We start from the raw sequence: 27,111 nt of genomic DNA, 5'->3' as shown, positions 1-27,111 counted from the left end.
AGTATTAGTTGCAGGTATATTTGGAAGAAACTGCATGAAAGCCCATTACATTGTCCTTAATTTTCAAATGCTTTCCAGAGTCTTACTTACACACCATTTTACTTGTGGCTTCTTTAATTTCAAAACCTGTCAATTCCCATACAAGATATCACAGTCTTCATACCTTATCAATAATCACTTCCAAACACTGGGAACTGCAGTTGGCACCTGGGTGCCATGGAGGGGAGACTTCTAAATATGGAGATACAGAAAGCTAAGAATGAGAGGGGAGGGAGGTCAACACCAACACAATATGCACTGTTGTGTTTTTTGAGTTCCAACTTTGTCATCAGGGCTGGGAAAACCCTTGTGTTAAACATTTTTTTCTGCTGCAGATGCAGAGCTTCCCTGTCAGAGAGCAGGAAGGGTTTGGCAGTCCCATGATGGCACCAGAAGCAACAGTGACACACAGGAGCTGGAGGTGTGTCCCTTCTGCCAACTTGCAGTGTGAGTTCATTGAATACACTTTATGTGGGCAAACCAGAGCTGTCTGCAGTCTGGGACCAAACTGGAGCACTTCATGACTGGCTGTGGTCCACTGACAAAACAACTGAAATATTGTTCAAACTGAAAACATTGCATTTACTCTCTCCTATTGAAGGCAGTTTCTGTGTTGTGTTGGCTGCACAAGAATTTTCACTGAGCATTGAACATGTAGACCAAAACTAAATCATAACCAGATTCTGTCTGAAATCTTGTCTGCCAAGAAGCTCAACAGAAATGATGTCTGTCCAAGCACTGCTGCTGCTGGGTTAAGACATAAGGCTGAGCTGCCTGACCAGCTCTGGCTGAGTGCAGGAGCCTTGGCTGCCTGCTTTTGACTGCATGTAACCTTTTCAAAAGCACCCAAATATCTTACAAGCCTGAATCTCACTGAAAGGCAGATAGCTGAGGGGTGACTAACATCAACAAAAGCCTAAATGCAGCGAAATTGCCTGGGATGGTCTCAGAAGCCTCAGAGCTCTCCTTCTGCTGGAGTTTGGGTAGTTGTGGAAGCTGCAGAGTTACCTGCTGCATTAAACAGTGTTTAGTTGGCCAAAACTGGCTGATTTTTGGAAAAGTGAGTGGCTGCTAATTTTTTTCCACCTTCCATTAGCCATGGCTGTAGATCTGGGGTGGGGCTTTGCAATGGCCACGAGATATTGGTGTGTAGGTGCATGGTGCTCCTTGTGCCACCCAAGGTGGTGCTCAGTGTGGAGTGCTCCCACAAAACCTGTGGCCTGCCAGCTTTAATACAGTAAGGACTGGAATATTTTTTTCCCTGTGGATCTTTTACATTCAAGTCAGGCTTCACATAGCCCACAGTCTAAAAAAAAAAAAAAAAGGAAAAAAATCTTTCACTACAGAGACAAATAGCAACATGTGGCTGGAAGATAACAGAAACGTACATGCAAGTGCAAAAATTAAATATGGAAATATGAAAATGAGGTTGGGTTTTTTCTAAGCAAAAGAACTGATCCATTTTTCATTGCTGGAAATTTCATGGGGTTTTATTTCCTCAGCAGCTGATCTCAGAAAAACAAAATAGAAAAAAAATATCCATAGATAAGACGCACCACCACTGTACCCTGAATTTTTGGTTTGCTTTGGAAGTGAGAGTCTTTTGCAAAACTTTTGCAGCTGGCCTGAAAAACAGCAACAAAAAAGATAAAGGCAAAATGGTACATTAGAGCTAAATAAATGTGCAGAATGCAGATGTGCAGCCTTTCTGCCTTCCCTTCTCTGCCTTCAGTCTTCCTGCAGTGTCATACCTTTCCAAGGAACACTGGATTTCTTTTAAAAGACTGTATCTTCATTTTTTCACTGTCATTTTCCACATCTCCTCCCTCCCCTTGTATCCCTTCTCCCTGTCTGCAGCCCACATCTTTGCCAGATAGTTAATGTAAAAATGATTACCTCAGCTCCTTGCAGGCTCTGCCCCCGCTCTGTGGTGGTTTAAACAAGCTGCCTGGTTGCTGAAAAAAATCACAATGCTCAGCAACGAGGCTGGTTGTCTCTGAGCCACATCATCCTGGAGGTGGCTGGTAAGAGCTGCCTCCAGGAGCAGCAGAGAGAGAGATACAGACTCCAGTGTTAAAGAGGCAGACTGTGGGGATCACTCTCTTCCTTCTCCTGTTAATGACTCAGTCTGTATTTACAGAGGAGCAAAGTAAAAAAAAATACCCACCCATGGTCCTGTAATTTTCACTAGTCCCCAACAAATGAAATTATTTAAGTATTCTTTGGAAGGGATGAAAACGAGTTATCTAGTTTCCTCTTCCTATGCAAGGATTTTGTATGATTTTTGCCCATATTGCATTTTAAAGTGCATGGTTCTGGGATGTCCCTCACCAGGGGCCTTTGCTGTGTCAGGTACAATTAGAAACCGAGGCTAATTGGGGTCAATATTCCATTATATGAAGCAAAGTGATAGGGAAATGAGCTTTCATTTGAAGGTAACTGGTTCTGCTGTGTCTGTGCAGGCAGTCCTGACTGGAAAGAAACTGGGGCCTGTTTTGCACTTACAGACACCAAATTTTTGGGCTGCAAAATTAGCAGTGATTTATTGAGTTTTCCTATCAGAACACATCCCAAAAACTGCCAGTGCTCCAAGTCTGAGATATATTTTTTGCCCTGTAAAACACCAGAAAACACTTTCTGTTAAAAAAAATTTAAAACACAGGGTTTGATAATCAATTAGCTTCAACATTATTTATAAAGACAGCTTGACAGCTTTCCATTAACCAAACAATAAATAATCTAAAATAGGGGTGGTTTATCAGTCCCATGCTATACAACATGAGCCACAAGACAGCCCACCCCTCATAGAGGGGTGCTGGGCTCTGCAGTGTACCAGGAAAGGCCATTAAAAATAATTAGGGAATCTGGTCCCTTCTCTTTCCCATCTGACTAATAACAAGTTGTGCTTCAGAGCATGCTGTTCTAAAGACTGGAGAAGGCAGGACCAAAGTTAAGCCTGGAGGTGTACACACCAGGCAAACAGGGAAAAGAAAGAGAAAAAGAGTCTGGTCCTTTCTGTGGGTGTGTTGTGATATGCAGACTCCAAAGCAGAACTGAGACAGCCTCAGCATCCTTGCAGACAGTCCTTTCTAGCGTTCCCCTGGCTTGGCTGTTACTGCTGTCGTTTTCCTCTGGGTTTTTTGGTGGAATCACAAGGAGTCCCAGCCTCTAGGATGGTGTGGGTGCAGCAGATGCACCCAGCAGATGCTCAGCAGATCTGTGTCTGATGGCCTTCAGCGGTGATGTCTCCTGGTTAACAAAGTGCTCAGAACCCTGAGCAATGGGTATATGAACACAGAAGGGAGTAATCAGTGAGAAAATTACATGGGTTTTATAGTTCATATAAGCCTAAAGAACTTAGGGCTTTTTATTTTCTTTTTTTTTTTTTTTTTGACAGTGTAATATCATTATCCAAATGTGGCAGGCATCCTTTTATTGCCCTCCATTCACTTTTCATTGCCACCCATGCACCCTGTTCCCACAATCTGTGTTTTAGTTTGCACAGGTATTTAATATTCTCAAATTGTTTCCACTGCTTTGAGATCTGATTTTATCTGTTTCCTTCTCTTTATGTTTACTTTTTCCTAACAATGCTTCTCATCAAACTTTTTCTTCCACTTGACTAACTCCTTTCTGATTGTTTTCACTCTCTAGAGAGCACCTATAATTTTCCTGGGCTAGTACCAAGCTTCTGATTGACGACTCCTCAGCTTTGGTGAGTATCCTTCACTGTCTCAGATGTACAAATTGTGTAGCTTAATTTGTCTTCATCTTCTTCCACCATACAGTACAGTTCCTTTGATCACTCTTCCTGGTTTCCTCAGGTCAACTGTTCATGTTCAGAGGTTCTGGAAGGGTGACCTACCCTGAAGACTCATGGTGCCTGCTCCTTTCCTGAATGGGAAACTGTAGACTTTTCTCTCCTCACTGCCACCGATAACTCCAGGTATTTATTCAATATTCAATATTGTAATCAGAAGGAGATTATGAGATAGACTGCTTCTTGTGTTTAAAAGGTGCACAAAATGGTAAAAGCTTTTCATTTTGCTTACTCCTGATTGGCTGCAAGGAGATGAGAAAATGGAGATACAGACAGTTCCATACCTACTTGGAAGGTTTCAGTAATAAGAGAGAATTGCTCTGGCCTTTCTGCACCTCTCCATGATGCACTGAGGGCAGTGAACATCTGAGTTTCTGTGAGCACTGGAGCAGATTTCCTTCCCTGCCTTGTCAAGGGCTTGGTGAGACCAAGTCAAAGTACTGTGCACACTTTGAAACCAAGGGCAAATCAGACCCTTCTTTAATACACTGAGCATTCATTACCAAATTTCAGGGCACATATTCCTTGGAATGATTGCTTAAAGAAGGCTTAGATGAAAATGAAGGAGTATGATACATTCTTTTTACATAACTCCTCTTGTGGAATAGGGGGAGGATGTAAAAAACTACACAAAATTAGCAATACAGTAAGTTGTGTGCTCATACACCATCTATTAAATAAACAGCAGCTCTGCTAGAGAAGTATACCTGACCACAAGGCCTTTACCAGCTTTTATAAGAGCAAAATAGGCTATATGAGATTTACTTAGTTCTTTGCTCTGTTTTGGAAAAACTTTAGAGTTATCTGTCTTAAATTTTTTTTTAAAAATTAAAAATTGGCATAAAATCACACCACACACAAACAACCAAAGGAAAAAAAAAAAGAAAACCACAAACATTTTCTGCTTTCTAGTTCTTGTAGTTTCATTTTTTAAAAAATCTCTGAATCCAGCCCAAGGTGATAATTGTTTCATTGTATGAAGGAAGTGGCCTATTTATTGCAGCACCATATCTATGGCAGGAACCAGGGTCTACATACTCAGTTGAAGACACAATATCACAGAATTTTGTGACAGCAAATGAGGACAACACTGCCTTGGACCCAGGTCTCTTAATTCACATTAAGTATTGTCATGCTGGAGATCCTTGTAGCATCGGATTTCTGCTTATTCTGTTGGATTTAATCTGACTTTGGTGAAATAATGTGATATTGCATATTGACAGCCTAAATATCCAAAGTGAGGAAAAAAGGGTTTCCTTTTTATTAGTTTTGAATTTGCATCTCTCTATTATCACTCCTTTTCCTTGTGTTATAAATCAAGGAGAACAGAAGCTCTGGATCTGTATTTTTTGGACCAGCCATACTTTCACACACTTTTCTATCACATTCTAGAAGAAGCTGTGCTGTTGTTTTATACAATGCCAGTGGTACCACAGCACTTCAGACAGGTCTGTGAAATGCAGTTCCTTCTATCCCTGCTGTTATAATTTTCCAGGATATTAGAAAAGATCCTAAGCCCAAAAATTTGGATTAAGATGTCCACTTCTCCAACAGCTGAGTTTGCTGTCTTCTGTCATTGGGTTTGCAGTTCTTGGTCAGTCTGGGAGAGGTTACAAACAGTCCCCCTGTTCTAACAAGCAGGCAGGTCCAGAGGCAGCTGTTTTTGCTGTTGTGCCGTAATGAGTGAATGACTGAGCCCTAAAGAAGGAGATTTCTCTTATCCATTATGTAGCATCAAAACCTGAATTGAAAACTTTCTGCAGTTTAAAGAAGTCTTCCTTCAGTGTCAGGGGGTTTTCCTGAGTAAACTGTGCCCCTGATACTACTCAGAGCCTAATTACTGTAAGTCAGGCATGTATTTCTTTCCAGGAGAAACCCTTTTGTACTATTAAAATACAAAAATGCCTAACTGACTGACTTCCATATAAAGGGGGAGGGGAAGGAGCCACACATAACTTGAGTTACTCGAGCATAAGGTATTTTTATTCAATTGAGCCCTTTAGTTCAGATTAGGATCATAGCTTCCTTTGAATGTACAAGTTACTTTGAGTTCTTAGTTCAGTGTTGAAAAACTAACACTTAGAAACTTCTGAATATAAACCTCACTGAAAAGCTCAACTTGCAAAGGTGCCTGTCTGCATTGTATATGAATCTTTACAGAAAAATAAGGGAACAAGCTAAGGTAGCAGGGGGAAAGTCTTGTTTGTGCTTTGCATCTTAATATTGGGAGAAGAAGACCTGTAGGTTATAACAACAAATTTGTGATGGATTCTGAGAAAACAGTGGAAAGTTTGTGATGATGGAGAGTGGTACACTTTTTCTTCTTATATCTCTTTGTAGTAAGAGGCAATCAAACCAGTGTCAGATTCTCTTAGCAGACTATTGGTTGGTTTGTTTAATTATTTGTCATATATGACAAGGGAAATATATTTTGTTATAGGCTAGTATTCATATAATAATAATAATAATAATAAAAGACACCATTTTTATGCTATTACTCCACTGTTTTAACAGATGGAAAAGTCAGAACTGACCAGGAAGAAAAAAAAAAGCCAAAACTCTTCACTAAAAGTACAACATTTGAAGGAGGTCGTAATTATTTCCTTCTCTGTAAGTTACAGCAACATATTGAAAGTTAATAAAGATAAATGTAACATTTACTGGGTAATAAGAGATTGTGGAAGGAAATAAACAAATGTAGGATATAGTGCATCTAAGTAAACACAAAGGTTGTAAAACCTTCAAACTCAAATATCAAGAGCACTGCAAATTAATGCTGCACACAATAGACCCTTTGGAAGCTAACTTAATCCACCCCCATGTATCTACATGAGGGCCATGCATAACAATGCATGAGCTGGATTTCCATTAGAGTTTCCTCTGCAGGCTGTCAGTTGTTTGAAGAAATAACAATTTCCTAGGCATGAAAGCTTTTTCAGAATGTTCCCACTGATGTGTAATAAAAGTGACTTTACTTTTTTTCCTTCCCTGCTCTCCTTCAGCCCCTCCTCCTGAGATGTGACTTCTGGGGGAAGAAGAAGATGGACTTAGACCCTTGGCCCCCTACCAGTTTACCTTGCCAGGATTATCAGTGCAGGTGTTAAAATAATTGAAGGTGTGGTAGGAGATACAACCCCTAATAGCTTTTCCTATATGGAGATTACCTAGGTAGAGAATGCCAGAGTACCTGAAGAATAGGCAAGTGAGTACCTTATTAACATAGCACCATTCAGCGGCAGCTGCATATCTGGAAAAAAAAAACCTTTAAAGAGCCTATTCATCTATGTTAATGGGCCCATTGCACAGTACATTGTGTGGGAAATTAAGTCTCTGGCTGTGAACTTCCTGTGCTGTGCAAGCTGCCTTGACTCTTTTTTATTGCTTCAGTGTTATTATCTCCTCCTGGAAATAAAAACAATCATGTTCTCACATTTGAGAAGCCAAAACATTCCCAGATAACAAACTGGTTGAAAGTTTCTTTTGTTTCCCTTATTAAGTGAAAAAATATGTTTTGAAATTAAAGTAAACCCTAAATTAACATCAAAGCCCATCAAATTAGCTGAGCTGTCATACGCATGACAATGTTGCGTTTTCTTTTTTTTTCCCCCTCCCCTGTAAAATACACAATTTAAATTGCTTTCGTATTTATTGTTCCTTCCTTGGAATTAATTTTTGCCACAAAATATGTTAATTTATTCAAATGAGACATGATTTTTGAATGTTTGACTGGCAAAAGAACTGATTTCCTGCTGAAAGATTGAAGTAGAAAATAACAATTTTCTTTTAAAGCATTTCTCAAAAATATAGTCTCTTTCCATTTTAGCAAAGAGTGGACATTTCTTTAAAAGCGGGCCAAGGAACTTATATTAAAAATTGCTTATTCAATTTTTTTTTCAAGCTTGTCATGAATCTGAGAGTAATATACAATGTTTTGCAGTCTGTCTCACCTACAAGGAAGAATTATTATCAAATATTTAAACAATTTTCCATCCTCTCTTTATGATCCAAGTGCTGCACATTGCATCATCGTCATCATTATCATCATTATCTTCATCATGCTGATAAAAGGACTAATGATCAATACTAACTGATTACAACTCAATTAAGGAGGATCCTCTCAGTGTAAATTTTTTTTAATCTTGCCTCTTCTAGTCCTTCTGCATTTTCAAGTTAACCTAATATGTTCCACTATTTAACATGTTTAATGAGCATACTGGAATATAAGTAAAATCGTTATTTAACGTGCTGTACCGCTTCCATGGTATGTACACAACTTCCCTTGGGCAACAAGAGTATATAAAGAGCAGCCAAAAAACCCCAAAAATTCACAGTTAGAAAATGGAAGTTCTTGATATTAACTGCAACAGAATTTATCTCTTCAGACAAGCAGCTGTCTAGAAGCCTTGTAGAGACAGAGATGGCCAGGAGAAGCTCTGAATAAGTCACCACGCAATAGAGAGTGTGAAGAAGCCCGTGTGGGAACAGCCTCCCAGTACAAATGATCATTTCATCCAGTCTGTTTGCACAGACATCCCTTGCAACCATCCTATTATTTTTCATCAAAATGTTATCTGCAAGCTCTTTAGGGCAAGGATGGCTTGGCACACATGGCACCTTGCTCTGTTTTCTGTGCTTGATAGTGCTCGACAGTGTTATCATAATGCAAATTATTGTTGTTCCTGGTAGGGACTGCACTGAGTGCTCTTCGCTTATCTGCAAGTCTGACAAGTGATAATCCAGTAACATCAGAGAGGAAATCAATATTTCATATTAGTTAATGATTTAATTATGGAAATTCTTCCCTTAATGCCATTTGTTAACTAAAGTCACCATAAATTGTATTCTGTTCAGCTCATCTTTCAGTGGCACTCTGAATTACACCTTCCTGACATTTAGATATTGGAATATTAAACAGATTTCTCTTTCCAGTCCGGTCCAACACTTTGTTCGCAATGCAGGCCATCTGGGAATGTGTACCCATTAATGATCTGGGAGGCACTGTTAAGAGTTTGCATATTTTAAAAAGTCAGAGAAAATTAGAACTGCAGGAACACCAACATATCACATTCTCATTACATAAGTAGATCTGTCATCTACATTATTACTTTTTTCCAGTGATATCTTGCGTTGTATTTTTTTCCCCTTTTCTCATGTGTTTATTTTTAAGACAACATGCAACTTTTTTTTTTCTTTTTTTTAAGGCTGGAATTTCATGTTTTATAGTGGGCTGTTGAGAGTTTAAAAATGTAGAGTGAAGTCCCAGGCTAGCAATTCCCATTTAGTCCCTTTTACACAGCAATATTGTTTTTATATAGCAAGTCTGCTGTTGGCATTTCAAGAATCACAGAGGCACCAGTAATTTGGGTGCAAGCAAAATTTTTGAAACAGTTCCTGTAAAGATAATTCAGATTAATGGGCCATTTACAGTCTTGCTAACTTACTAACTGGCTATGTGCTGTAGGTAATCAGGGTGACATTACTGCCGGCACAAAAATGACATCTCGTCATCAGAAATTTTCTTCATTGGCATGGAAATGCCAGGCACATCACCTCTGACTGTGTGGCCACCACATCTATTAACCTTATTGATTTGGAGTCATGCTGTGCCACACTGGAAAACTACTCCCTGCTGAAAGACTCAAGTGGATCAATCCTGAACCATGAACAAAAACTCAATAACTAAATGTAGTAGGCACCTTTCTCCATTAAGTATTCCTCAAAGTAAATCACATTAGAGAACATCACTGTGAGGAACTTACCTTGGGATTCTATGATCTCCCAGAAACCAACAGGGAAAATAGGAAGGCAACGTTGCTGAATATACTTTATATCTCTTGATCTTGTTCTCAAATATCTATCTTTATGTCATGATATTTTAATTTTATTCTACAACTCTGTTCCCCTTTCTAAACATTAAAAATTTTTCCTTGCTGTTTGTTTTTCATTACGATTGTCCCTGGTAAGTCATCCGATGACAGATGATTATGAAAAAGAAAGTTTTCTTTCCTTTATGAACCCTTCAGCATTTTCATGTATTTATAAGCATTCATTTTTGAGACCCTCATTGTGACAGGGTTTGAAAATGAAACAAGCCAACTCCTTTCAGCCTCATACAGTTAACAAAGAAGGCAACAAAAGGACTTCCAGAGCTTCATATTTCCTGACAAAAGATAGAGGGCAGCAGCAAGCCCCATTCATATTTAAATGTTCCTGGCTTTGGAATTAAAAGTCCATCTTTCATGTTCCCATTTCCGTTCCTCACTTTTTGTTGGTGTTTGCTGGCAATGAAAACTCTGTCCCAAACATTAATGTGACTCTTCGGTTCGGTCTGCATAACCTGTATCCTTAGAAAATATTCCTTATCACGGACAGCTGAAGATTTCTTGAACAGCACTTGCAAATCATTGTAGCTTATAATTGTCTTGCAAAACTGATTTAGGGCAAGAAAAGTGTGGGTGCAACCACTCTGTGCACACGTGAGTAATGGCTGATTGTAGCTGAGTAAGTTGTTTAAGAGGCCAGAGGGACCCTTCTCCTCAGAAAAATTACTTATATGAGTCAGGGCTACAGGATGGGACAGGATCTTTTCTGTTGCTCAGTACTATTACAACTTTGCCCAGGACTCTGATCTGAAAACTTTACTGCAAAACCTGACAGCAAAGGGTTTAATTTTGCATTGGTTTTGGTGTTAATGCATAGAACAAAGTTCATTAAAAATGCTCCTGGCACTGTGTTCAATCCTGCCTATCGTCTGTATACATATCTGTGTTACATATTTTAACATTTTATTTAAAAGTAAATTCTGAATTATGCAAAAAGGAAAAAGAAAATGCAATGACATATTAGAAAATATTATCAGTTACTTGGGAAAAAGTGATTTCTCAAAGCCATGTAAAAGTCTGGAAAGTATTCTTTTTATTCCTTAGGAAATAACCCTGGGTATCTAATTAATATCATGAAATTAAGGCCATTTATCTGAAAAACTGAAAAAAGATCTATATATGCACCAAAGTTCAGTGTTTGTCCCTGAGCTCTAACACAAGATATACTGTGTGAAAGTCTAACATGGGATACACCATATATCATCTCTATTTAGAGCCCCTAGGCAGGAAGTATGGATAAAAAAAATAATCAAAATTACTGTTTTTCTTTACTGAAAGCCCTCTAAGGAATTCATTGGAATGAGTTCTGTCTGCCCATCTAATTGATAATTATTTAATTAGCAATTTATAATGATAATGGGATTTTACCCCCCACCAGTCCATCTTGTCTGTAAGAAAAATTTAAGTAGACAACCTTATGTATTACTTTACCACTTTTGGCAGTTGGCACAAGATATTGTGGGCCAGCGTTGTGATTTCCTACAGTTAAACCATAAAAGCAATGTATTCATATATTTCCTTTGCCCACAGTGTTTCCTTTTCTCATTACCGAGGGTGACTGGCACTCTCACAATGTGTGTGGGTGCACAGGCTTGTTGTGTCACCGTGGACAGTTCTAAGAGCAGCTTCATTAGTTCTTTTTACAACAAAAGCTAGGTTTTTTTTCCTGCCTTCTCTTTCTTTCCCTTAGTTGGCATGCGGGTTGAATTTTTCTTGGACCCCCTGCTTGACTTTTTTTTAGAGCTCCTTTTGAACAGTGCAGCAGTGTGAACACTAGGAATTGTAACTGATAGACTGTTTGCAGGAGAACTCATGAAAGTTCTCTTTGTTCACTTCACATCAACCAGGTTTATGCAGACCCTCCCCCATCTCAGGGAAAAGGAAATCCACTTTTAATTATACATTGATGGGAATCACTGTATAGTGAAATTGCATCAAGTGGAGAATGCCCACTTTATTCTCTTTTATCTGAGAATCCAAAAGAAGAACTGGAGTAAAAAAAAATGGATATGCAAGCATAGACTTCCCAATATAGAGCCAGGCCTGCCTAATTTAAATCAATCTGCCAGCTCCACTTCCAGTCCTGTTTAAAATTTTCAGCTGAATCTCTGCACTGTGAGGGTGTCTTGTCTTTAGTCCTTGAGCCTGGAAGGTCTTCTTTTTGAGAGATTTACCAAAAAAAATTACCAAACCAATATTTTTTTATGTGAAAGGAAAGAATTGTAAGCATAAGATATTTTCAAAATTTGAACTGAATAATTTTTTTTTCCCTTTTTCTCCCTCAGATAAGCATATTGAAATTGTGTAGAAGACTCCTTAGGGCAAAAGAAAGAAGATATATCTGGTGGCAGAATGAAGAGATAACATAACTTGGTGAGAAGTATAAGTAAACAAGAGAAGCACTTTGTGTCATTTTATGTTGTTATGTCCAGTGAAATGAATGGTAACATTTTCAGCAGTACTTACAGGAACCTCTGAGATGATAAATCATTTGAGTAATCTGCTAATAAATATGTGATGTTAATTTTCTTTCTTGTTTAAATTAATATCACAAGATACCATTAATAGAGACAACGAAGCAGGATATTCAGCTTTGTTGTTTATATTACCAAAGTTTACTATGGTTATATTTGCCTTTTGAATCTTCCAATAAAAAAAGGAAATACTGATGTTTTTCTCAGACATTTAGTCAGGAAAGAAATACTTTTGAAAATGTTCTTGGAGATAATTTTTTATATTCTTTCTTAAATTGCTTTATCTTAATTTTTGCAATTAATTTATTTTATACAATTTAGTAACTGGGGTTTTTTTTAAGATTTCCTGAAAAAAAAAAAGTTTAATACCCACAAAAGAAGTGTTGTGAAGACCAAAGAAAAAGCAGCCTGCCTAGAAACATTGTAAGATTCTGCCCTTAGAAGTTTAAGCACACTCAACTAAAGGGAGTTGGGTTAAGACAGAAATGTTCTCCATGGATATTAGGAGGAATGTGGGCCTGGCAAATGAAAGAAGGTGATGTTGATAGATCTTACCTAAAGACAGAATCCTGATTACCTCAAGGTCAAAGACAGTGCAGTTCTGTCTCGCAGTAACACCAAGAACATGATAAGCTGTTGATGGGCCCTTGTCTTAGGGAAAAAAGTATGTGCATTAAATCCAAGTAGAACCTAGGACAACTCCATCCAATTCCTACCATCAGTACTGGATGTACTCCTCTGCTGTCACAAATGAGCGACTAATCATCCTTTTGGCCTCATTCAGATTGAGACTTCTGCTCCTCTGCTGTCTCACATTATCCCAGATTTTCTTCCACAAATCTTCAGACTTTATTTCTCCTCCAGCAAAAGTCTGAACAAGTGAAAAGCATGTGGATGTAGCCAGGGGGGATGAGGAGCTGGATGAGGCAGAGAATAAAAGTTATTTAGTCTTAAAGACTTAGAGTGAATCCATGACTAATCTTCTAGTCTAGAATATCCAGTAAAAACAGCCTTGAGCCTGAAAACTCTCCTCTGAACTTCATTTCCTTACTCATTTGCAGATCTCCAAGTCATTTACAGATATGTGTAGTGACAGAGAAGTTGTAAAAAGACCAGGAGTTTTCTACAGAATTTTTTACTTATTTCAAATTTGAAGGTAAGTCTGGACCAAAGTCTGTAAGATTGCATGAGTCTGTCCATCAGGGTTCTGCTACGCCAGAATGGGAGCATCATAATTTTCTGGGTGGTCATAGTTTCAATGAATAAGGAAAACAGGAGATATTTAAGAGCTAAATAATAATTATTTTGGATATTTTTTGGCAAAACAAAGGCACTTTGTGATGTTATACCAAATAAGACGATTTGAAAAGGTTCATTAAACCCCAGGAAAGAAAGGAGCGACTCTTAAAACACAAATCCCAGTCAGATCCCAGGACTAAATATAAAATTATTCAGAATAGGCAGCAGGTCAGCTTCCAACCAAATAAGATTTCACTGTAGCCAACCACTAAATGACACAGAAGCGTGGAAATTGAGGCCAAAGTCGCTGGGGAGACTGATCCCTGTAAAGGAGCCTCAAGAAAAAGACTACAGTGGAACAACTGATGCACAGCGGGGGTTGCCTGGAATTGGTGCCTCTCTGCCTGCTGTGAGGGAATCATCCAGGGAGAAAAAGATGGGAATGGAACTGACTTGGGAACGGCTGAAGGCAGGAGCCTGAGAATCAAAAAGGTATCTTAGAAATATGGTAAAAAGTAAACCTTAGGTTTGATTGTTCTGGTTTGCTTCCTTTTTACATCCATACTGGAGGTTATTTAAGAGTCCTCAAAGACCAGTCTAAGGTTTGCTGCTGAGAATAAAGCTACTGAGATGGATAATGTTCTTACAACAAAAGAGTTTAAAAAAAAAAGTGGGAACATTTTCTTGTCATGGCTTCGTTACCTGGATTCTCTATAGCTCTCCTAGAATAGACCAGGGCCACTCCTGCTTTCAGTGAAGTTGCTCATTCATTTACTCCCTCATTCAGTTTAGAATCAGGACTTTTTTTCTTTAAAGTTCAGAAAAATGTAGTTCAGCAAGTTTCCTTCTGTGGAGAACTTAGGCTCACTGTTTGAGAGAAAAGCCCTTGAGGCTGACATGCTTTAGTCGGAGTTCTGCTGAACTGAACTTGCACATTAAGTACTGTACCTTGCTCTTTCCTGCTGAAGCATCCCTTAAGACTACATGTGTGTGTAAATAAAGGAAAATGGAATACAGCCTCAGGATTTATGCTGTGTCATCTATGAAGAGGCTGTTTGGTTGCATGGTGAGCCAAGAGTTGCTGGGTTGTGGATACAGAAGCCCTATCATCCATTCTCAGTGGTATGCAGTGGAAGACAGTCATACCAATAGAAAATTCACCAAGCCAGACTTCCACAGCTGGATTTTTCTAGTTTAAGCTTACTTTGGAACCAGGGCTAATGTAAAGCTGATTTAAAATATGTAAGATGTATGCCTATAGGTTCTTCAGTAATCTTGGGTCTCTCTCCAATAGCATTCTATTACATAGAATGAGATATTAATATTAATAATGAGAAGACAGATTTTTTTCTGCTTGTTCATATTGATGCAATATTGCCCAAGTCCTCACAAAGGTAAGGATGTGTAATTGGATTTTAGATTGACAAGTTACACTAATGATTAAATGCCCAATCTTAAGCAAATTTCCTGAATTCAATCACTTCAGTCTTTAGCAACAGTTTTCAGGTAGCCATCACCATATTTGAGGAGATAGGAATGAGATCAGAATTCCTGTACTCTGCTTGGTCGTGTGTGTAGCTGCCAAGGCTGACATCTATTAATGGAAAAGCCTTTGACAATAACACATCTCTTTTCGTGAGAATCTGAATAGCAGTGACAGATCAGGAACCCCATTTTGATGCTCACTGCATATTTTTCTTTTCTCCTCAGTTCAGACATACTCGTTTCATTAAGTTGGGTCAGTTAGGTCAGGCAGCCTTATAATTATCTCCCAGGACCAAAGCTCTGGCTGAACTTTTAGTTCAGAACATTGTGTCTTTCCTGGGACCTCGTGGGGTTATCCTCCATTTCACTTCAAAATTATGAGGATGGATTCTTCTGTGCTTGTGTATACTTTGTGTACCTGCCAAGTCCTCGCCTTCCATTCCTTCAGGTAGTCTCAGAAGTCACTGATTATAAATGCTGATCTGACTCTGTAAGCTTTCAGCAGCACACCTGAGGTTCCCATTTTCTTTCATGGTGAACAGTTTTTCTTTCTTTCTTTCTTTGACTTTTTTGAGGAACTGATTCCAAAGATTTTATTCACAGTAGTTAACAGGTGTGAATTGGTGTTTGCTAGCATAAGTGTCGTGCTGGGTAGCCCTTTGTTCCCCTCCTGCTGCTTCCCTGCTCTATTATGGCAAAACTTACTTTAATAGGAGTTTTTTTTAATGGTTTGTACAGTGCGTATTTTTAAAGCATATTATGGAATAAAAGTGAATACCTATGAGAACAATGTGTTCCTCTGAACCTCTAACAATTGGGCAGGTTTCTTGATTTCAATGGACACACTCCAGAACAAGGGACTTGTACCACCTGAGCAGGAGTGCTAGAATCTGGCCCTCAACAGATGCAGTTTTGTTTCCACCAGCATGTGCCAATTAAAATGATTCTGCTGTAATAAAATATCAGGAGACAGAAAAGGAACCGCCGTGAACTGAGGCAATACTGAAGAGTTGAGCGCTTTTTCAGCTGACACAGATCCCCTGCTCCACTGGCGATCAATGGCAATAATGACATTCCCTTTGCAAGGTAGTGCTGGGCTGCTGAGGGCTGATTCTGATGCCAGTGGCTGGTGTGAGTCGTTGAGGGATATTAAAAGATCATGTTGGATGGGTGGCAGGAAGATCTGAAGCCACCAGAGATGTGGAGCAGAAATAATAGGAGGAGTGGTAAGAGTGACACCATTTCCAGAATATCTGAATTAAGAAGGAAGGCAGGAGAGGCTGAGCTGTGTTTGAAATGCCTTGTCAGCTCAGTTACAAGTAATTGTAGAGAGTGTAGATACTAGTGCCTCAAAAATGAAAATGAACTACTAAAACAAAATTTTAGTTTTACAAGTCTTAGCAAGAGTGGGTTTAGCCAGCAAACAAAACCATAAAAAGTGTTCCTTCTGATAAGTATTTTCCTTCCAATGGGGATATATAATCTACTGAGTTAACTCTCTTTACAGCTGTTTCATGCCTTTGTAGCATGACCCAGCCTCATGGATGTTTCTCCTGATGTCCATAATTTGAGAAGACCCTAAATCCTGAGCTCATACTAAAAGACATACCTTATCTAAAAAACCCTGTAGAGATAAGAATGTCTATGCACTGTGGCTATTTTTTTTTTACCTATTTCTCTTTACTGTGGCTAACATTGCTTGTTTTAATAAGAGTTGCAATGCTTGTATTTGCTGAGCCTTTCAGTAATTACAACTTAATTTCTGCACTGTGGCACAATTGCAAGTGGATTTCACTGCTACAGATTCTGCTACTTTAAATGTCACATTTGCCCTTCACAGCTCAATTTCTTTCTGTTTTCCTGCTTGAGAGTTTTAAGTCTAGGTTTTTATTTTTCATACATGTCTGTTTAAAATCTCATTGGGATGGGAGAAATCCAACATCAAAAAGTTAAAAAGAACCCCAAAACCAATCAAACAAAAATACAAAACCAGAAACAAAAAAGCCAAACAGAAGGGTTTCAAGAACAAAGAAAAAGTGTTTATGAAAAAATGAGGAAATTTTGCTGCACCACCAATATGCCAGGGCACACAGCACTCCTGTATTCAACCACATTTTTTGCCTTACAAAATTCTACCTGTTTTAAGAGTTCTCAGGCTTCTTGAATTCCCCATAGACTTTGTAACAAACCTTGCAAAATTCCTGGTGCTGGCAGAGGCAGGAAAAAGACCTAGATAAAGGGTTATCCTTGGAAGGGTTATCCTTGGAAGTAGAGAGCTCTTCAAAACTAAAGATCTTTATGGATCTGCAGAGGTCCATTCCTAGTAACCAGAACCTGAATATAGAAGGTTAATTTGATAATCAGACACTGGAAGGGATACACCAATATTGCCAATAGCAGGTGACATGAAAAGTCTGGCAGAAATGAGCTATAGCAGAAATTATTTATAAAATAAATCAGTATTTTGCTGAAAGATAAATGTTTTGGGGTTTTTTTGTTTTTTGGTTTGGGATTTGTTGTTTTTTTGTTTGTTTTAACAGGAAGCTTGCTTTTCCTCTTATGTCCAATTTGGATGCTTAAGGAAGAAGAATGTGGTCCTGCAATCCCTCCCCACATGCAAACTCACATTTTAACCTCTAGGATCACTTTGCCTGAAATCCAGCATTTTGATGCTAAGAATTTTCTCAAAAATAGTCATATAATTGTTTTCAAATATTTAGAAGAAAAATCAACATTTTGAAAGATGATGTGAATCAACCTGTGTTCTTCAGACAGGTCTATTCATGTATTCTTTAGCTGTCAGAAGTAGAACTGTAGTTCAGCAATTACCTGCATTACATTCACATCTTCCTTTTTCTGTTAAATCATGCACACACATTTTCAATTTATTAGTACTGGATAAGTGGCCAACTATGTCTAGAAGCCTTGTAATGTGTAAATTACCTTAGCCAGTTTAAGAAAGAATATGTGTCCATGAAAGTGAATTACTCACAGATCACAAATTAAACCACCTTTTCAAAATTATTTCAGATGGTCTAATTATCTGGAAAAATGTAGGATTGGTTTTGTACTGTTGACATTTGTTAATATCCACCAAAAATGCTCGTGGCATTTTTGTATGCACAGCAGGAAAATCAGTATGGAACTGGAACTTGTTGTTAATAAAACTTGAAAAGCACAGCTTAAGGTCTTTGCTGATCTATAAATGGTTTAGGCCTCTCAAGCCTACATACTGTCTTAGGGTGAGAACACATGGAAAATACACATGAAAAAGCAATTACAGAAAGATTTGGATCCAGGGTATTGATATGAATTAGAGGTGAATAATACTGATTTGAAAACTTGACACTTCAGGAATGGCAAAGCAAAGCAATCACTGACATGTCTGGAATTCGTATCACCTGTCCAAGCAATTTTCTTTTTCCTTCTGAAAGTGCATGGTATTGTTCATTTCAATAAGATATTACAGACAGAGACTAGACATTCAATTCCCCCTTCTTCAGACAACTGGGATTTAAATATCCATTCAGTTCAGTAAGTGGTACGTCTATCATAAAACTGCTTTCTAACTCCATGTCTGTGGTTGCATACGCATGGTTGATATATAATTAATAGGCATTTTGCATCCTTCTGAAGAGCATATGTACAGTAGTCTTTTGGGTTTTTTTAATTTGTGATACAGGCAGTGGATAACTGGCACTGAATATCTATCAAAATCATAGTGCTACACATGTAAGAAAAAAGATCTTTTACAGAGTTAGAGCAAAGACAGTAAGGTTGGTGATATTCTCAAGATTATGTTTCATATTAAGACTAAGTAGGCTTCTCAATCCATTAAAATATATTCCCTTGTTATCATGTTCTTAAAACAAATTTAGTACTGATAATATGTGTGTGCTGGAAATGGTTTGCAAAGAAGAAATCTCTGTCTGATGGGTTGTGACCCGACTGTGTTTTTGGGTAGATGCATTAAATGTGGTTTTTTATCTGTTCATCTTCGAAATCAATACAATGGGTGCAGCAGAGTCTGCTGAAAGTCCTGAAAGGAGTTCCTGGAGCTCAGTGTTGAAAGTATAAATGGAGCACTTAAGTAATGTCAGGTCACAGCAGGAAATAAAAATTCAACTTTAGAAGGAGCCTTCAGCACAAGGCTATCAGGAGGCTCCTCCAGGTTTACCCTCACAGGACATGAATATAAGACACTATTTTAGATTGAAGAGTCAATGGAAGAGATTCTGCAACAAATTAGAGAAAATAAACAGGATCTAATTATAAGTATCAGATTATGTGTCTCCAGACAGAATTCAGCAGGGAAATTGCTGAATTTTAACTCTGATTCCAGGTAAGATAATTAAGTATGAATTCAGGTTCTGTGAGAACAGATATAATTTTGTAGGAGCTCAATGAACAATGTGAGATAAGATTGTGTGATCAAGGTACTACATCTGTCTTTTTTAAAGGCCTTATAAAGGATCCCTAACCCAAAAGATCTAACTTTTTAAGAAATAAGAGAAACCAGCTTGGATTAATAACCAAATAAAAAAAACAGGACACAACAGGTAAAAATAAAATAATTGTTTTCACAGCAATGAGTGGTTGCTCATAAAGCACAGAGGATTTGTGCACTTCTTATATTCATAAATACCATTTCTTGAGGGAGGGGGATGATTCAGAAGCCCCCATTGTTTACAGATGATACAAAATTATTTAAGGTTGACATATCTACAGCTGACTGTGAAAGTTTGGAATAGTATTTTCTAGCCAAATGGGGAACAACATAGTATAGGACATTCAGCATGTGATTCAACATATTTTCTAGCAAATAAGCACCTAGAGTCATCTGAAGTGGGACATGTCCATATGATGGCAGAAGCCACACACATAGCCAGTGCCTGGATGTGAAATTGCATGTCTATGTTTGGGAAACTGATATCTTCTAACTTATGGAGAAAAATAGTCTTAGGCATATGTAAAAGGGACTTGCAAAATATTCAGGTAAGAGGTTTTGAAATCAATATGTATGGTTCTCTGAAAACATCAGCAATAGTCAAAATTGATTGTTAAGCATTATTTTAAAAAAAATTAAAAGGGGTATACTCCTGCATAAAACAGAACACTGTTCAGTACTGATCTTTGAACCTCTAAAAAGATATAAGAGAGCTGGGAAAGGATTACAAGGGAGATGGGAAGAATGTAACTGCTTTCATATAAGCTCAAGTACATTAGGAGTCTTCATCTTGCAAAAGCCATGTCAGAAAAGAGATATGACAGAAAACTATGAAAAAACATGAATTATGTCAGAATGTGAGCAGGGAATCATCATTCACTATTTCTCACAGTATGAGATGCAAGGCTCCCAGAGCAAATGAGCTTTTAAGGTTTAAAATGGAGAAAATGCTGCCAGTTGTGGACTTCATTTCTATAGAAAACTATGGAGGTTGAAAGTATAGATGGACTGAAAAAAACAATAAGGGAAAGTAATGTAGTTTTGGTCCATGAGTGGTTCTTAAACAAGATGACCTGGAGGCAACACTAAGCTGAGTAACTTTATAAGTCCTGCTTTTCTAGAATGCAGGAGGAAAAATGGCTTTATGCATGCCACTCTCTCTGCTTCTTTCTAGCCAATGACCAATGCTAGAGCCAAGGAGCAACTATGGAAAATTTGGTCTAACCTGCATAACCAGACTGATTCTGCATTTTTATTATGAGATCCTTCCTTTTGACCTGTAGTGCACTGGCTTTTCTGTAGCATAAATGGAGTAAATAGGCAGGGTCTCTTCTTCAACATGTATACCACTGAAAGCCAAGAATAAATTTTTTGAAAATCATAATATGCTAAGAGAAACAAAAGAACCCTTCAGGAGATTCCTTCAAAAAAATTTCATTTTCTCATATTTGGCTGCATTAACTCTGAATCATAGAATATTCATAATACTCCTTATGCTGACAGTTCTAACAACAGAAACAGCCTGAAATCATCACTGAGTTAGAGAAACTGCTGGAAGAGAACAACCTTTGAGGAGTCACAGAAACTTTACATAACCAATCAGGATAGCAGCTGTGTAAGGGAAATTCTGGAGAGTGGTAGGTGCACATGCTGAATTCAGACTTGTATGAGTTAGTTAAGAGAGTAGGGATAATACCACAATGGGGAGAAACAGAAACACAGAACAAACAATTCCAAAGGTCAAAATCCTCATGGATTTTAATGACCAGAGCTACTAGTGGTTGATTCTAGTACTCCTATTTCTGGTTGGCAATCCCCATGCAAACACATTTCCACACTGCCCTGAAATACTTGGCTTGCCCCTCTTATTGATCCCTCACTGCCTTTTCCACCCAAGAAAAGGCACCTAGAGCTTATTCATACTTGTACAAAGCAGTTAAGCCCAATTCTGGTACGTTCCAGGATGTGCTGAAGGAAGCATCTTTGCAATGTGGCTCGCTGAGTGAGCTCTACAGGGTTTATGTCAAATCAAATGCCACTAGGAAGGCTTTATGAGAAGTAATCTTTCCCTGACATGCCTGCTAGATGTTTCCTGCCATCTGGGATTGTTCTGAGCTTTTGCCTGTCCAGGTAGATGTGTTTCTCTTTGCAAGGACAAGTGACATCAACTGACAGCCTTCAGAGAAAGCTCTGCTTTGTTTGCAGAATACAGATGAGGAGTGTTCAACCTAGGAACTGTAACAGCTTACGGTAATATAGTGGTCACAGCCAAAATCCTAATGTGAGCCACAGACAAGTAATTGGATAAAGCAGGCTCCTAATATCTGATATGGCAGTGTTCTAGGACATTCATTTCTGGAATCTGGTCAAGAAAAGAGGAATGTGCCTCAAACCAGGAGGACTAACACATGAGACCGACCATATGCCTTAGCAGATAAATTACAACTTCAGACAGTGTATGAGAAATAATAGAAGCCTGACAAGAAATGAAGGCAGGGTAAGTACAGTTTAGCAAAGAAAGGTGCTTCTTAGCAGAATCAGACCTTGCAAATCAAATTAAACAGATGGCAAAAGCTTTCTCAGTCATATGAGGAGAAAATAACCAAGAGAATCGCTGTGCACTGAGGACTGAATAGAAATTAAATGTAATCTAGGTGTGACCCAAAATCTAAATTAAGATTTCAATAACAAAAAAAAAGATCAAAATGGGAAAATGAGATTAAGTAAAACATTGAATTTATTTTTTTAGAAGTCATTCAGATAAATTTGTTATCTCGTGCCTTTTATTTTGATGACAACTCGATTGTTGAGATAAAGCAAATGCAATAGATTCAACCTTTCTGCTCTTCAGTAAAGCATTTGATACATTACTACATGGGGAATTATTAGTTAAATTGAAAAAGATAAGAGCAAGTATCAGGACTGTAAGATAAGTAAAAAAGTGACTGAACAAGAGACAAGAGTGAGTTATGTTGAAAGGATTTCTCTCTCTCCCTGGAGGAAAGTTGCTTGTAGAGTTCCTTTAGGATTGGTCTGGGGATTAATTTTATTTAATATTTTCCTTAATGGCCTAGGCAGAAAAAGTAGGAGTGTACTAATTAATTTGCTGATGATACAAAACTGGGAGATGTCATGAATACAGAGGAGGATTGGAATATTATACAGGAAGAATTAAATGACCTTGAAGACTGGGGTAGTAGAAATGGGATGGAATTTAAGGTCGTGCGCTCCCAGGTCATGCACTTAAGGACTAATGAAAAGAACCAGCTATGAACTGTAGGCTCATCAGTGGGAAGTGACAGAAAGAAAAACCACCTAGTTGTAACAGTCAATCACAGAATTACTATGAACTACCAGTGCACAGAAAAGGAGAACACAATTTGGAGATATATTGAGTAAAATATTTTTAATGAAGCAAGGAGAGTATTTATGTCAGTGACCAAGGTGCTTGTTAGACATCGCCTTAAATTCCAAATCCCTATGGTTAAGGTGCAAATGTTCTGGGTTTTTTAACAGCTGCAAAGGTATGCTGACTAGTATGATGATCAGAGGAAAGGATGGCCTGTCTGAAAAGAAGCTGTGCCCAGCAAAACAGAGGTTGGAGAGGTAAAAATTGCTATCTCTAAGTATACAAAGAGGTAAACACCAGGGAGAAGAAAAAGCTCTTGAATTCACGCAATAATTTTGACATGAGAACAAATGGCCTTAAAGTGGCTGTGAATACATTTGGACAAGAAATGGAGGAAAGGAGTGTGGGAGTAAACACAGAGCGAGACAGGTTTATTTGCTGGGCTTATGTGATGTGATTCATGTCCCAGCACAGGCTTGAACCTGATGACTCCTGGTCAGCCCTGTGCCCTATTTGTCAGGCAGCCTTGCTTACAGTCCTTTCCTTGGCTGGCTATATTTTCTGTGGCATTCTTGGTTGTACTTGTGGGAATATATTTTATAGCATAACCTCCTTGATATAACACAAATATTAGATGATATCTTTAGCTGTCCATTCTCTTCTTTCTTGAGAGGAAAACAGCAATAACAACCCATGTCTTGCAATGACCAGAACAATGGAATGAAGCAGAAATAGAATGGCTGTTTCTCTACAAAAAAATTTGTTGTATTGAAGCAAAAAATCTAAAATAAAAATGTATGCATACAGAAAGTAAGCACTTGAGTCCCATCCACTCGAAAAACACATTTAGAATTAAGAACTTCACTGAAAGACAGTATCTAATTTTGCCTTTTTGTTCCCATTCAATATATTTGTACATATTTTTGTATGTTCCTCAAGTACATTTCAAATTTAAAACTAAATGAAACCATTTTTACATGACTTAATATTATGGTTCTAAGTTCTTATATTCATGTAGTTCCTTCTTAGAGAAGAATTATACTTGCGATATTGATAGGAATCTTGTGAGGATTACAGACTCTATATTTCATAACAATAAGTTGGTTAATTTCTCAGAATATACATACTTTCTTATCTCAACCAGGCCACAATTGTGAGGTTATAATTCCCCAGTTTGATGTCATTGCTATCAATGAGAATAACTGGGGGAGGAGGGAGCCCTCAGTTCTCTCTCTGTTGAGTGATGTGACTTAGTCATAACAAGTGGAAATTGTCCCAAGGTTCTGTACTGTACTTGTGGTATAAAATCAAAACAGTCATATTGCACCATTAATGCCATCTCAAATGGATCTCTTATTTCATCCTGAGAAATTCTCTCTGTAGTATATCTCAAATCTCATTCTAGTGTTAAAAATTAGCAATGCAGGGGTTGAGAAGCAGCAGCAGCACATTCTGATTCTGATTCCTGTGATTACCAGGAAAGGATCCTTCCTTTATGATAAACTAGTAAATTAAACAGGTTTATCACTGACTAAGGAGTTACAGCTATTGAAAGTTTGAGATAGTTTGTAATGATTGCTGCATCTGACAAATACTGAATTATAACACTTAGTCTGTATAACCAACAGCTTATTTCCTTTTGTCATGTGCTGTTGTGTTGTGTTTCATCAGCTTTAGAGACGATGCAAAATAATGCAAAGTGACACCATGAAATACAATAAGATGTGACATAACACATTAGAAATTTAAAGAATGAAATGCTTCAGTCAATTCAGGAAATAGGAACCCTGTCCAAATTTATTGTGACAAGTAAGAACAGTGCAAACTCCAAACACTGTTTTCAAACCAGAGGGCACCATTGTTTTTTGACCACCCAAATTGCTTGCAGATACTGCCATCATCTTTATTTTTAGTTTAATTTAATAGCACAGAGCTGCGAGCTTTTTCAATTTGGGTGGTGTTTTTTTGTTGTTTTGGGGTTTTCCTCTCCTCTCTCCCCAGCCAGCCATGAGTATCTAAATATCTAACTTAGCATCTGAGTGACTTGGCATGTTTGTCAGCAGCTTTCCATTCCAAACAAACCAGTTCCTTGACATTTCAAAAAATGTATTGCTAACATGTTTCCAAGGATTTTGTAAAAACCCAATTCTGTGAGCAAGGGCTCAAAATGGGTGAACAAAAAAGCATCTGTGTTAGTAGAAAAGAAGTGTTTTCAGTTCATATCTAGGGTATGTTAATTGAAAATCTCGAAACAGGCTGCTTTCCTGTAGAGTACTAAAATGAATTCAAATATGAAACAACTCTCTTAAATCTGACTACTCCAGACTTTTCTTTCTCACATTTTCACTGTCATCTATTCATATCTGTCTGGTGATATTTAGGTCTGCATTAATGGATTAAAGTCCACATTGATCTCAGTTGGAAAATATGAGTTGCTGTTGCTCATCACCCTATGCTATTGCCAAAGCCTTCTCCTTTGCTAGTAAAGTCAGATTCTATTGAAGTCTATCCCAAATAGTCATCTGTATAAACAATGATATGTGGTTCTAAACTTCAAGCACATTTTCTGACCAGCTGTACTAACCATTTTTATGTAAGTTTTATTTAAGGGCAGCACTACCATGCCGTGAAGTCAGACAATGAAGAGATTAAAACTATTTTTTAAAAGCCTTTTTAGGGCCTGGATGGCTCATTTGATCGGACACCAGCCTTTCATTGCAGGGAAAAGAAGCTCATATCTAGCCCTGACTGTTGTGCTCAGAAGTAATATTTATGGGATGCTTACAAAATGTTTATAATGAAATGAGTACCGGTATTCTTGGTTTATTGTCAGGACAGTGAAGAAGAACAGGGAGCTGTCAACTAGTGCATGTGCAGGTGAAAATTAAGTCTCCTGAAAGGGATTTTCAAAAGTGCAAATCTCATACAGGCACATAGCTAAGTGAATAATAGACAGGTTATTGCTAAAAAACACATCTTCCCCAGCAAATCAAAATTAAATTGTATAGCAAATCCTTCTAAATCAATAAGTGCTATAAAAATCTCTGTGGAGATTTATTTTTGTGCACAAAAGGATAAAATCCAATGTTCATTGAAATGGATGAAATAAATGAATTAAATATATGCTCTTCTGTCATGCTCCTGACACTTTAAAAAAAAATAATGATTCTGAAGCAGATCCTTAGCTGAATGGTACACCTGATTAGCTCCAATAGCCAGATTTTGTGTAAATCAGATAGCAGTATATAACTATATAACAAATTTTCAGAGCTAAATCTGCCATTATTTGAGCTTTGTGTATTACATCAGCTGAGAAAGTAGCACAAAAATGTTCATCTACATTTTAATATGAATTGGGATCCGAATTGCTAACATTGCAGTAGAAAAAAAAAGTTGTGTAGAAAATTTAAGGCTGCTTGAGCAACTTTCTTGAATTTGTTACTGTCAGGTAGAATAAAATTTGATACTGATGCAATTTAAAGCCATCTTTTAATGTAGTTATGTAACTAGCCACAGGTCATTTAAAATCTGGCCTATTAGTGTTATTTTCTGTTTCAAGAATTACAGCTGTGGTTGTCTGATACCTAATTTCAGTACACCCCAAAAAACAAGTCCTTGGAAAGCAGTCTTCCATCTTTTTGTATTCTCTAAATGTAGCTTAAGAACAGCTTAGCTTTTTTCAAAATCTGGTTACAATTATTTTTTTTTTCTTGAAGTTTAATGATTATTAGAACTTGGCAAGTTAAAGCTGAGTATCAAAAATCTATAGGCTTTCCATGAGCTAATCGTTGGCTGATATATTAAAATTAATAAACTTTTAAAAATACAATAACTTAGTTTCAAGTTTTATAAAACAGCCAAATTGTTGTCAGCCAATGAGATACCACATATCTCCATATAAACACATATATATGAACATGTGTGATGCATTCACACAGGCTGAGTTTATCTGGTTATGGAGAAAGGCTCCAAGAGGTTTCTGGGGCTGTACCTGTTTATCCCATCCTGTTGCATGGGTGCACTGCAATGCACTGAACCTCTCATCCCTGTGCCCTGCTTGTTCTGCACTCTGCAAAGCACAGGAGGGACCCCAGGGATGAGTTAGTGATGGGGGAAGAGCCATGGGCTCCATCCTTAGTTAGTGGCCTCAGAGCTGGCTGCTTGCATTTACAGCACTACTGAGAGCACTTTTCCTCTGCACAGGGAAGTAATCTGGGAGGCTGCACGCCTCTTCTCACCCCCCTGGGATGGCCTGGCTTCAAACTGTGCCTTCAAAAGAGCAACTTGAAACTGGCATGGCAAACTGCTTATATTGTAATTTATTAACTCAGTGGTGAGTAAAATTGTTGTGTATTCTCTATTCTTGCAGTTTCTAA

The 27,111-nt window shown here is 37.9% G+C and overlaps 1 long non-coding RNA gene across 1 annotated transcript in view; it reads left to right on the top strand.

Moving 5' to 3' along the window:
- The first annotated feature begins 241 nt into the window (after positions 1 to 241).
- LOC118690293 (uncharacterized) overlaps positions 242 to 27,111 on the top strand; it is a 40,408-nt gene continuing 13,538 nt past the window's right edge. The window contains exons 1-5 of the long non-coding RNA XR_004980757.2: positions 242 to 486; positions 3,694 to 3,754; positions 3,864 to 3,985; positions 12,027 to 12,114; positions 13,277 to 13,371. This is a non-coding gene — a long non-coding RNA (uncharacterized LOC118690293). The remainder of the gene's footprint in view (positions 487 to 3,693; positions 3,755 to 3,863; positions 3,986 to 12,026; positions 12,115 to 13,276; positions 13,372 to 27,111) is intronic.

This window comes from Molothrus ater, chromosome 10, assembly GCF_012460135.2.
Source record: "Molothrus ater isolate BHLD 08-10-18 breed brown headed cowbird chromosome 10, BPBGC_Mater_1.1, whole genome shotgun sequence".
NCBI lineage: Eukaryota > Metazoa > Chordata > Aves > Passeriformes > Icteridae > Molothrus > Molothrus ater.
Note: the sequence above shows the minus strand (reverse complement) of the source record. Positions and strands in the feature narration are given on the sequence as shown.